Here is a 13,148-nt window from a genome sequence, read left to right as displayed (position 1 = left end):
AAGGGCTCAAGTAGAAAGAACATGTTTTGAAAATGATGCTAGCAATATCTGTACAAATGTGCTTGACACAATGGATGGATATATGGATTGTGATAAGAGCTGTACAAGCCCCCAATAAAATGATTTTTTATTTAAATACAAAGTTTTGAAGAAGAAAAAAGAGAGACAAGCCAAGACTGTCAAGGCAAAATTGTTTGTAATAGCCCCCAAATGGGAATAACTTGCATGCCCACCAGGAAAGGAATGGATGAATTAATGTACGACCCTATTTATAGTTAAAAAATGAAATGCAGTGCAGCAGCTGAAAAGAGCGTATCAATGAGACCATTTCAAAAACTATGAAAAGATCGTATCAATAACTATGAAAATACAGTGTGGGACTTCATAGGCCTATTGCTCATACTGATTTACACTCTATATTTTCATAGCTACTTGATCACAGCTAAAACCCAATGCAGTGCCATTTGAAGTCATATCGGCCCTATCTATGTAGGGTCCCTGAGTCCATACTGATTTATACTGACCCTACCATGTGGGGTTTCTTAGCTTGTCAATTATATAGGAGCAGACAGTTTGATCTCTCTCCCAAGGAGCAGTTGGTAGGTTCAAACCGCTGACCTTGCAGTTAGCAGTTCAGCACCTAACCCACAGTGTCACCAGGATAAACAAGTACTATTATTAAAAGTAGTCACCAAGGGATGCTAGAAACTCTTCTCAAAAATTACATGGTCAAAATAGTTTTGGAATTTCTCTTGTGCAGTTATGTTTGGAGAATGGTAGTAACATTGATTTTTCATTGTTGGCCAAATCGGGATTACCCAACATGACCCTTCTCCTCACTCACTAAATATAGTTATAGTGACCTGACTACACACATTTTTTAAATTACATGCAAAGAACATTTCTCAATATGAAAATGTATTTAGAAGAATGTTCTCTGATGGTAATCATTCAGAAAGAGCACCTATTGAAATAGGTGTGCAGTTTCTCATGCTGATTACTTTAAAGAAAACAGCTATTATTTTCACCCATAACTTACGTGGGATTTTTCTAATGTCAAACTCATTGCATATGTTTCCATGAGGCAAAGAGGAGTCAAAAACAAACATGATCAAAAATGAGGAGCTGATGCCGGGGGCTTGGGTGGAGAGCAAATGTTTTGAGAAGGATCAGGACAATGAATGTACAAATGTGCTTTACACAATTGATGTATGTATGGATTGTGATAAGAGTTGTATGAGCCCCCAATCCAATGATTGAAAAAGAATAGACAACCTCAATCTTCCTCCACTGGGGAGCTAGTGGATTTGAACCATCACCTTAGGGTATGTCTCCAAACCCAGAAAACTGGACTCTCTGCCATCAAGTCCATTCTGACTCACAGTGACCTTATGGAGCAGAGTAGAACTGCCTCTGGGGATTTCCAAGGTGATCACCCTTTACAAGAATCCAAAGCCTCATCTCTTTCCCTCAGAGCAGCTGGTAGGTTCGAACTGCTGTTTCAGTGACATTCTTTCCTGCTGATCAGTAGCACTACACCCAAGACCCCTTTGGGGTATGTATATAAACAAATAAAAAACCTCACTGGCATAGAGTTGATGCCAACTCGTGGCAGCCCTCTAGGACTGGTAGAACTGCCCCTCTGAATTTTTAACACTGTAATTGTTTAAGGGGGTAGGAAGCCCCGTCTTTCTCCTGAGGAGCACCTGGTGGTTTCAAACTGCTGACCTTGCGGATAACTGACCAATGCATAACCCCTGCACCGGTAAGGCTCCTCCCAGGTATGCATAGAGGCAAGTAAATAAGAAACCAGAGCCTGTTTCCTAAAGTAGGAAGATAAGCAGGAGCTGGGAGAATGCAGAGGAGGTGTGCATTGGCTTCTAAGACTACTGACTGCTTAGTTGAGAGAAGAAACATAGACGGAGGAGTCCACAGGGCCCTGTGGCATAATGGAACTGTCCTCTGAGTGGTGCAAATGATTAAATGCTCTACAACTAACAAAAAAGTTGATGATTCAGACCCACCGACTCGTGTCTTAGTAACCTACTTCTGATACGTCACAGACTTGAAAACCCCATGGGCTCAGTTCTACTCGACATTCATGGGGTCGTCATCACTTGGAGTCCTCTTGAAATAAATGACGGTCACTCATTTGTTCCAAAACAGAGGAGACAAAAGAGTAGACTTGATAGGAAGATAAGTGGCCAAGAGATCAATATACAAGTATACAGCTGGGTTGCTGGGCCAGGGGGCGGGGGCCGAGGCAGATAGAAAACTTCCTGAATAACAACAGTCTCTGTGGACTGAATTAAGGAAAGCCTGGCTAGCAGGATGGAATGTCCCTGAAACATGCCTTCCACGATTGGCCTCCCTCCAAAGCCAACTGAAATCCCACCATGGCACATTTAGCTAAACATTTCTCTGACTTCTATTAGGAACCATGGGGACTTGCGGTGGTAGCGGAGAGCATGGCATTCCGGGATCTGCCTGGCACTGTCAGCCCCAAATGGGCCTGTCCCGGATGTGTCAGTTCCACTGTTCTCAGCACTCGCATTAATCAGCTGGGCTGAGGGGTGGTCTTTCCCAAGGATATCGCTTCTAGTCAAGAAACCGGCAAGAAAACGTTCAGATGGTGCTACAGCAAACCATAGGTGCTGCTATTCCTTGACGTTTTATAGCACCTACAACGGGAAGAAAAATGGGATCCCACAGACTCCCATCTGAAAAGATGTCTGCACTGGCACCAGGTAAGCACCTAGGAAGGCCAACCCTAGCTTTAGTGTCCGCTAAAACTCACTAGAGTGGCCTTCAAAGTTCATGGGCAAATCCCATAGCTTTTCATTCCATTTTTCCAAGAATCTTTTGAAGCCCCCTCATATATTCATATCTTCACTAATTAAAATTCACATGTACATCCCTGCACCCCAAGTGCAGAACTGACTAAAATCGATTGTGATAAGGATTGCACAACTCTTTTAAACCATTATATTGTATGGTATGTGAATTTTCTGTTAAAAGGCTGAAGCAATTTTCCTGAAGCATGGGGTATGTGTTTCTTATCGAGTCTGCCCTCTCAGACTCGGCTGTCTATGAAACCTCCCAAGGGAGATGTTGCTGTCTTATTTTTCGATTTCGCCCCAGTTTCTAGCACAGCAGTATACATAAGCAATATCTGTTTTAAGCACATGTTGAATGAGGACTGTATACTTGCATATCTATATGAGTTGGAGTGAGATGCTATGTGTGCAAGATTGGTAGGGAGTATGAGTATAGGAGGACCCCAGCCTGTACCAGTTAGACACTATTGAGGGTAAAGAAGGTCTGTTAGTCTGGGGACTTTAGAGAAACAAATCCACAGAAACTCATGTATAAGAGAGAATTTTATATAAAGGTTAAGTGCACTTCAAGAAATCCCAACCCAGTGCTGCCCAACCCCACAAGTCCAACATTAACCTATCTGTCCGACACCAGTCCACAAAGTCCTCCTCCATCTCACAAAACACACGCAATGATGCCGACTGCAGGAAGAAAGCCAAATCAGTGAATGTGTAAGCATCTCGGCGCTGGCAGGGGTCTCCACCTGGCTGCTCCAGCACCAAGGGCTTCATCGGGGTAGGTCCATGCAGCTTCTCCTTGGGTATATCTTGCAGGAAGTGAGCCTTGTCAGCTAAAGCAGGGAACTGGCTAAAGCAACTGCACCCTGGTCCGACCATCAGAAAGCAAGCGGCCAGAGAACTCCAAAGGCGAGGCTCACCGAGCCATTTATCTCTCCACCCTTCAATTAATCCCACATGTGTTTATCGGCCAGGATGGGACAGTAAACTAACTCAGAAGGGATTCTGGGGTACATGCTAAGCATCCTTGAGCTACTGCACATATCTCACCACACAACCTAGGGAGTATGATGAGAGTGTTTGGGAAAGTAGAACTTAAAAGGGAGCCTTCGATGCAGAATAACACCGTGCATTTGGGCAGTGCTGTAGACTTTCCAAAACACTTTTATCTCATGTGATGCTCAAAGCAATCGTGGGAAATAGGCAAGCCAGTCATAATTATTCCAGTTTCACAGATGAAGAAGTTAAGATAGAGTTTTAGTGCCTTGCCCATGGTGAAATAAGTAGTTAGTGACAGAGCTGAGACAAAAATGCCACTGTTTTGGACTTCTTGTTCAGTTTTATTTCATTGCACCCCCTTGCAACAGTGAGAAGCACAGTTAAAGAATATTGAGTGCAGGGGCCTCTGGGCATACATACGTCTACCAGCTTCTTATTAGCTCCATATTGGTACAGAACAAGTTGATTCAATGAGGAAACTTAAGCTCGTAAATGCATTCAAATGCATTCTCTGTCTCTCTCTTTTTCGCTCTCTCTCCCTCTCTCTCTGGAGAACCTTCCCTCTGGAAATGGAGCCCTGGAGATGCAGTGGTTAAAGGGATTGGCTGTTAATGGAAAGATCAGTACAGAGTTATAGTCTGGGAACTCACTGGCGGTATAGGCACAAATAGGACCCAGCCCCCTCCACTGAAGGAAGCTAACACACAAACAATATAACAGATAACACACAGGACTCTGGGAAAGTGGAGAGAGAGCACTGTGATTAATTCTGAGGCCACTTTCATTTTATCCCATCCCCTTCCAGTGTAAACTGAGGTGACCTATGCTCACAACAGGACTGTAGACAGTTTGAAGACAGGCACCATCTCATATTCATGTTGATAAGCCCCACAGTTGGTGTTTTGCCTTCTGCAGAGAACGTATTCAGTAAAGCTCTGATGATAATGGGCCACATTCCAAGAAGTCTACAAAGCTTCGCCACATTATAAGCTCCAGAAGGCAGTTCACCTCAAGATTCAAACTCGCTTTGAGAATTAGGAGCCAGTTAGATCCTCAATTGTGCATAGACCCAGATGTCTGTTCTGATGAAGGGTATGAATCGTTCACAACCAAAACAAGCAAACAAACCAGTTGTTCCCAAGGTGATTCTGACTCACGGCCACCCCGTGTGTGGGACACAGAACTTCACTCCATGCCTTTCTTCCAAGGTGCTTCTGGGTAGATTCAAACTCCCACCCTCTGGCTCAGTAGCCGAGTGCTTTAGTTTTACCTGGGTAGGGATCTGATGATCTCAATTTAGTTTCCTTCAAGGGGAGGAAAATGTAAGACTGACCTTGTGTAATTAATACTTTCTTAGCTGCACATGTTTTAGGACAAATGGTGCCTATAAAACTTACCTAGGAATCCAAAGTTCTCTACTCCATGAGTTAAGTGGGAAAGTTTATATAGGAATGCTGCCTTTAGCACTACGGGGACTAGAAATTCCTTTAAGTATTTTATGCTAGAAGGTATGGGACTTCAATGCCTATGCTGGTGCGTATTTATTAATATAAAAAACAATGTACTAAAAGGTTGAGCTGCATGCATCAGAACATCTGCCCAATTCAAGAGCAGCATAACTCCACAACTATGTAATTATCAAACCACAGTCTTGCTGGATGAGCCGCAGTGTTTCAGTCACTGCAATGGTTACGCAACACTGGATATTTGTGAACTGTTTTGGTGTTCGTTCTCAGAGCCCATTGTTTCTACCAATGCTCTTATACTCTTCCTTCCCATTTAGCCTAGCGAGGCGTGCTTGAACAGTGAAGTGCAGGCACACAGAAAATTCACACCTTAAAGTACAGGGTGTCTTTGCAGCATCCAGGTGCAGAGCCCATCCAAGTCCCCAGAAGCAGAAGAAAAGGGAGCTGTAAGTTCCTCTGTGGCATTTTAAATGGTCACCTAAACTGAGGACAAGGGCATGAAACACAAGGGAAGAAGTCCCACTTTTCAAAGTAAGCATAAAAAAAGTCTGCTACTAAATGAATTATTGTTCAAGAGATAATTAATGGCTGGCAACAGGTATTTATAATTGAAGCGTACATGCCCTTAACGATAGGGTTTGCATCTGAAAACACTCTAATTAAGAAGGGAAAGAGTAATTTTATAGGCAAGTACAAATCAGTGGTGTGTATGTCTGCTAATGTGTGCAAAGAGAAAGGTGGTAATTGCTGGGCGCAGAGTAGGTATCTGTTGCTGAAAATAATGCTCTTGTAAACATGCAAATAGGGCTTCCAACCAAGTGAAAAGCACACCACTTTTTTCCCACCAGTGTAGACCGGGACGTGAAATTGGAATTTAGCAGGTGAGTGGTGGTTGTTCCTGAATGTCCTGGATACCAACGTGTTTTTGTTTTTAATCATTCTGGTTTCTGTTTAAAATCATGTAATATGACTACTCAGTTCCCTCGCTCAGACCACTGATCCAATCATTTCCCTTTAACCTTTAACTCTCTCCTACTTCTAACACTTGCTCCAAGTCCCAACAAGACAAGAAAGAGCAGGCGCTAGCCGAACAGTGCTTCCTGGGTTATGAACCGTGTCCAAGATGGCAGGCCTAATTACAAACAGGCGTCCTGCCAGGCAGTTCACACCTCTGTTGGCTTCCACTGCAAGAGAGAGAGTAAAACAACCTTCCTTTCATGAACTCTTAAGGTCTAGAATCCCCGACTCTTTGTGGATGGCCACCATTTATGATTAGTTACCGAAGACCGTGGTTGGAGGTCTAGATGGATATTTTTAAAGCAAGGGAAGGAATGCAAGGTATAAACCCAGACTTGCTTGTATAAGCTTAAAGTACTCGTATTCAAAGGTACACTTGAAGTTTCCAAGAGGCCATTTCGAGCATGCAAAGGATAGTATCGTTCCTTGCTCATCCACCATTGGGGTTTTGAGGCGAAAAGGGAAGTAAGAAGAGGTGACGAGAAGCAGCAGAGGACGGAAGAGTGGGAGAGGAAGGTGAAAGGGTGCCCTGGAGTCGCATGCACCTGCGTCGAAGTGGGGAAGTAGTATGAGCACTAGCAAAAGAAGAACCAAAGTGAAGTTCCCCTTGCACATCTCCCTCTTCCCTCCTGAAGGCCTGGAGAGAGAGAGAGAGAGCGAGAAACTCATGCCCAGTTCACCTGTCGGAACTCCCCACCCCCACCCCCAGAATTCAAGATGTCCCCAGCCCCAAATCCTTTCCCTCCATGATAAGTCTTCAGAGATAATAGTACGAGTAATGAGATTAGCAATAATGATAATTAATAAAATCTCTATACCAGGTTTTACATGAACTACTTTAAGCGCTTTGTCATTTGTGTTCTTCCAGCCAGTTTATGTATAAACCCAGCAGATCCTCGGCCACGGACGCAGAACAAGCCCACAGAACAAGCAGAACCACTCCTTAGGGTTTCCAAGGCTGTGACAAAAAAAAATTGGGGGCGGCAGGTAGCCTAAGCTTTTGTGGTGGAGCAGCTGGTGGGTTTGAACCACTGACCTTGTAGTCAGCCACCCAATGCCAAACCCACAGTGCCACCAAAGCTTGTTAGTTTTAGGGTAGATAGTATTACTCTTATTTGATAAAGTTGCCCAAGATCAAACAGCTGGTCGGCTGTGGTGCAGAGAAATAAACCAAAATCATCTGCCCAACTGCAGAGGCACACACTGCCTGCCCACAGAGCCGCGGAGCTCCAATATTAATCCACTGATGAGACAGCCCACTGCAGAGCGCAGGTGTTCTCTAGTCATTTAATATTTGTTTTGTTTCCCAAGTGTACTGTGAGGCAAGCGTTTGAGTGGCCCCATGAGTTAAGCACCAGGCAGGCTGCTGACCACGAGGTCAGTCGTTCAGATTCACCAGCCACTCCACAAGAGAAAGCGAAGGCTCTCTGCCCCGTAAAGATTCCAGTCTCACAGACACTAAGGAGCAGTACTGCTCTGTCTGTAGGGCCACTAGGGTCAAATGACCTGATGGCAGTGGGTTGGCTTTCAGTTTATAGCCGGGTGCTTAACCTTGTTTGTCAGCCACCATTCTTGGAGCAGTCGAAGGTGCCTTTCTCCACTCTGTTCCCCAAAATGGGAGAAACCAGGCAACTCTGCTGGTGGATCTCGCACCACATTTTTCAACTTCCCAACCCTGCCCTGGGAGGTTAGGCACTGGGCTGTTCGCCACACAGTGAGTGGTGTAACCCACCAGGATCCAGGGATGCTATGAGTCAGAATTGATTTGATGGCAGTGGGTTTGGGCGTTTTTGTTCTGTTTTGTTTCTTTAGGTAATAAATAAAGACAAAGAACTAATTTTATTTATGACATGATGTCGTTGTTACGTGCTGTCGAGGTGATTGTCAATGCACAGTGACCCTATGCGACAGAGTAGAACTGTTCTGTAGGCCCTTGGTGGCACGATTGTTAGGTGCTCAACAGCTAACTGAAAGGTTGGTGGGTTGGACCTATGAGCACCTCTTCTGGGGAAAAAAAATAAGTGAAAAGCTGTTTCAATCTGCTCTCAGAAGGGAAAGCCTGTGGGGCAGATCTCCTCTGTCCTCTGGGGCCAGTATGAGTCAGAACCAGCCTGACACGCCGAGCAACAGCAACAACCATCTCGACGGAAGGAGAAGGCCTGGTCATTCCGCAGCATTGCTGGGTGGGTCTAAACTTCTAGCCTTTCCATTGGCAGCCAACTGCTTAAATGTATCGCCACCACAGCTTTATTAAATTGCAAGTGTAAAAGAACAATTTACAAACTAAAGGAAAAATTAGCTAGAACACCGCCAGACTCCAACCATTGTGGGCTGTTCACTGGTTCTTCATCTGCACATTTCTGTATAGTTAGAACCACCCGCAGGAGGACAAGTCATCTGCTCCCTTGAAGATTTCAGACCAGGAAAACCCAAGGGGATTTTGATTATGTCTTACAGGGTTGCTGCAGGCTGGAATATGCTCGAAGGCACACAACAGCAGCGACATAAACAAGATAGATATATACCTGTGATGAGATTTGAAGAAGTTCATCAAAAAATGGAATAGAAAGGTAATGGGAACATTCCATGAACTTTTAAAATCCTCTTTCCTATAAGTCATTTGTAACGTCATCCATATACTTGTATCATAAATGTGTGCCTTTGTTACTACCTAGTTACCAGATGTGCCATTGTTACTGTCTGTGTATTGTTCAGCCCTGCCCACTACCAAGTAGAGTTGATTCAGACTCAAAGGGACCCCATCGCGCCAAGTAAAGCTGCTCTGTGGGGCTTCTGAGGCCTTAACTCATTACAGAAGCAACCTGACTCATCTTACTCTCCTGTTTAACAACTGGTAGGTTTGAACCACTGACCTTGCAGTTAGCAGCCCAACACCTAGCCCACTGCATCATGCAGGAATTTAGACGGTACATAGAACAGAACACTCTCTATGAGGATAAGTCCAAAAGTATCATTACTAAGGTCCCCTTTCATACAAGTTTATTCCAAGCAAACATGTTTAAACATGTGTCTGTAATCCGTGGATGGCTGCAGACAAGTTCTCTTAGTAATACTCTTGCCTGAGTCTCTTGAGGGTGCCTTCAAAGGGACACATTTTGTGTCATGGGGGAAACAAATTATTTTGAGGTCAAGGCTAATAGCAATTTTTTAAAATTAAAAGATCAGTTTATTGGGGGCTTTTTACAAGTCTTAGAACATTCCGTATCTCAATTGTATCAAGCATATCTGTACATAAGTTGCCATCATTCTTTTTTAGACAACGTCAAATTTCTAACAAACGTCCTAAATCACTGAAGCTTTGCAGCAAGTTTCTGGAAATGCTGCTCCACATAAAACAACAGTTTTAGAGGGATCAGGCATTTTAAGGAAGACTAAGAAGACATCAAAGCTGAAGTTAAGTTAGAGAGGTCAGCTCAGAAGGCAATGCTGACTGCTTTTAGGAATTCCAGTAGAACAGATGTTCTTAAAGGATACAGGATGGACCCGGGGCTTATTAGAAAGATGGTTTAAGAAAGTTGAAAGTGGCATTGGTGGGGAAAAAAGGCCAAACAAGCTGTGCCCAGGACTTTTTTCCCTTCTCACTATAACCATGTACTGATCAATCTTCAAAGGTAGCAAGGGCTACCCAAGGAGAATTTCCTTGCGAAACCTTGCTCCACTTACCCCACAGACTTAATTTGAGCCCTTAAGGATGCTCAGAATGCCACTTTGAAGTTGTCTAACCCAGAGTGCAGAATCCTTTCGGGAAGGGTTAGAGAGATGGAAACGCCACCTTCAGAGGGGTGTAGACCTTGATGGAGGAGATGTCAAGAAACAATCGCTTCACATTTTCATATTTGTACTTACTAAAGGTTTCTATGATTTTGTAGCAATATTTTTTTATTTCCCCTTATATTGTGATTGTTTGGGCTGTAGGCAGAGAGAGCCCCTGCTATCTACTCATATTGTTTCCTTTGCTTAAGCCAACAGGGTGAATAGGTAGGACCTTTCTTCGTCTGACTGTCTTCCCCACAAGTACCTTCTGCAGTGCTCTCCAACCTGGCTGCTTGCCCCCCTCCCCCATTATATTGCATGTTTTACCGCTCTCTGTGGGTCTCTTTCCTTCTTTCTGTTCCTCATATCCTTCGCAGCAAAAGGCCTTACTTCCTACTTCAGTAGAGACTTCTCTTAGCTCAAATCTCACCTTCCCAGCAAAACCACCCCCATCTACACAGAGGATGCCTTGTAAGAACGCCCCCAACTGCTCTCACCTCATCTCAGAACTTCTCACCTACAAACGCATCTTCACTTCCCTCCCTTCTACCTAGAGACAACAGTCGTTCTTCCTTCCTTTCAAGGCTGTCTGTTTCTGTTTTGTTTTGGCATAAGCCATTGCCTTCATCTCCTTCTGCCTTTACAGGGAAATTTTGCCACCCGTTACCGACCTTCTTCACCCAGCCTCCGCTACACCTGTCATTCGTCTTTTCTTCTCTATGGCTTACTCCCCTCAGCCAACAGACACGTGTCTGCCAGTCTTTAGAATACTCACTGACCCACTTTCTGGTGCAGTTACAGACACATTCCTCTTTCCTTTGAATCACAAACCTCTTCGCAGAATAGCTTTGTCATTTGCTACTCTGACTTTCTCAACAGCGTCATTTCTCTGTATGGATTGAACACCGACTTGTGAAAAGCCGTGAGGAGATAGAGACAAAAGTCTCTACTCTTGAGGAGCATATACAACTCAACAAGCTCACTGCCAGGAGTTCATTCTGACTCATGGTGACCCTATAGGAAAGGGTAGGGCTGCCTCTGAGGATTTCTGAGGCTGTAACTCTTTACAGGAGGAGAAAGCCTCCTCTTTCTCCTGCTGATCTGTTCGTGCTTTTGAACTGCTGACACTGCAGTTAGCAGCCCAAAGTGTAACCCCTGTGAAACCACAGCCCATTGTCAGTGAAAAGGTCAGTTGGTAAACCCAAACAAAAAACCAGCCACATGAAGAAAGCGCATGATGTCCAGCTATCAGAAAGAATAGCATCTGGCTTCTTAAGGGCTTGGCTTCAAACAATCAGCCATCTAAGTGATATGTCAACTAAGTCCACCAGAAGAGGCACGCCAGCCTGTGTGATCCAAGGATTATAAATAATAAAATTCAACTCTGAGACAGGGAATGATATCAGAGTTTAAATTGTGAACACCCTGTTTGCAGAAAGCTATGGACGACAGTGGAAGCCCTAAACCCATTTTCAGGGTCCTGACATGGCGTAGGCCTCTGGTGAATCCCCTGCGACCATAAGCCAGGGATAAGAATCACCTTCCTATCAGACAGAGAGCATTGTAAAGTGTAAACTCGATTATGGAAGATAGAGTTATCTTATCATTTGGTCTCCCTTTTGACCCATTTTGAAGTTGTTTTGTATATTTTTAAAAAGTGAAGGGCGAGACGTTCTTCGCAGAGCCGCCATGGTCTCCTGCTTCAACAGTGCTTGAATGGAAATCCTACGCTTGCCAGCCTCCCCACCCCCCACCGCCCTGCCAACCGGCTGCCTGCCCGCCCTCCATCAGCACCTCTCAGCTCTCGATGCCCCCAGGACTCCACCGCCGCCACGACCCTGTCTCCCTCACAGGTGCACCAGAACTGCAACCAGGACTCGGTCCACGCCTCCGACGTCTACCTGTCCGTGTCTCACTACTTCGATTCCGTGGCTCTGGAGAATTTTGCCAAATACTTTCTGCACCAGTCTCACGAGGAGAAGGAATACGCAGAGAAACAGATGAAGCTGCAGAACCAGCAAGGGGCCTGGCTCTTCCTCCAAGATATCAACACACCAGACGTGACACGGGAGAGCGGGCTCAGCGCCACGGAGTGTGCTCTGCACCTGGAGAAGAGCGTCAACCAGTCCCTGCTGCAGCTGCACCAACTGGCCAAGGACAAGAACGACCCCCATCTCTTGTGACTTCATCGAGACACAGTACCTGGATGAGCAGGTGAAATCCATCAAAGAGCTAGGCAACTGCGTCACCAACCTGAGCAAGATGGAGGCACGATCACGGCCTGGCTGAGTATCTCTTGGACAAGCGTACCCTGGGAGACAGTGATGGAGAGAGCTGAGCGGCAGCCTGGCCTTCCCCAAATCACCAAGGCAGCACATGCATGTGGGGTAGACCTGTCCCTTTTCTAGAAATTGTACCCAAGCATCCCCTTCCGTTCTTCCATTTGTACCATTCATTCAGATAGAGTCTAAAATCATTTGATACCCAGCTGTTGTCTCAGAGATCTTGGCGGGGAGGGGCCAGAGAGCCGCCCCAGCCCAGGCGGTTGATTTTTTTTAAGCGACCCAGTTCCCGCTGCAAAATCCCACTTAATAAAACGGAGCTTGCGAAGGAAGGAAGGAAGGAAAGAAAGAAAGAAAAGTAAAGGACAAATACGCCTGGATTGAGCCTCCAGTGAATCCCCTCTGGCCATGGACGAGGGATGTGACTCACCCTGCTATTGTGCAAAGTGCAATGGAAAGTGGAATGTTGCAAAACCAGCTAGGTTAAAATCTAACGCTTTATCATTTGATCTCCTTTTGGGCCCATTTTAAATTTGTTCCACTTTGTTTAAATATTTCCTGTTGTCTTTTCTAGTGGGGTCTTCCTCTGGTTTATTTTGTTATTGTTGTTTGTTGTTTTGTTTTGTTGCTAGTTTTTTGCTATGTTTTCAAATATATGAATCAAGGTTGAGTGGTTCTATAAAGATCGTAACTGGATGAATGGCTAATTGGAGGTTGGGGGCAGGGAGGTCGGAGGGAAATGGGAAGCTGGAAGCAGTGGGTATGAGAAGGAAGAA

The 13,148-nt window shown here is 44.9% G+C and overlaps 1 pseudogene; it reads left to right on the top strand.

Annotated features, from left to right (window-relative positions):
- Window positions 1–8,169: 8,169 nt before the first annotated feature.
- Window positions 8,170–12,428, top strand: LOC101657184 (annotated as a pseudogene).
- Window positions 12,429–13,148: the final 720 nt, after the last annotated feature.

Source organism: Echinops telfairi, unplaced genomic scaffold (assembly GCF_000313985.2).
Source record: "Echinops telfairi isolate 266 unplaced genomic scaffold, ASM31398v2 ScPeMD7_7466;HRSCAF=8504, whole genome shotgun sequence".
Taxonomy (NCBI): domain Eukaryota; kingdom Metazoa; phylum Chordata; class Mammalia; order Afrosoricida; family Tenrecidae; genus Echinops; species Echinops telfairi.
This window is presented reverse-complemented; position numbering and strand designations above follow the sequence as displayed.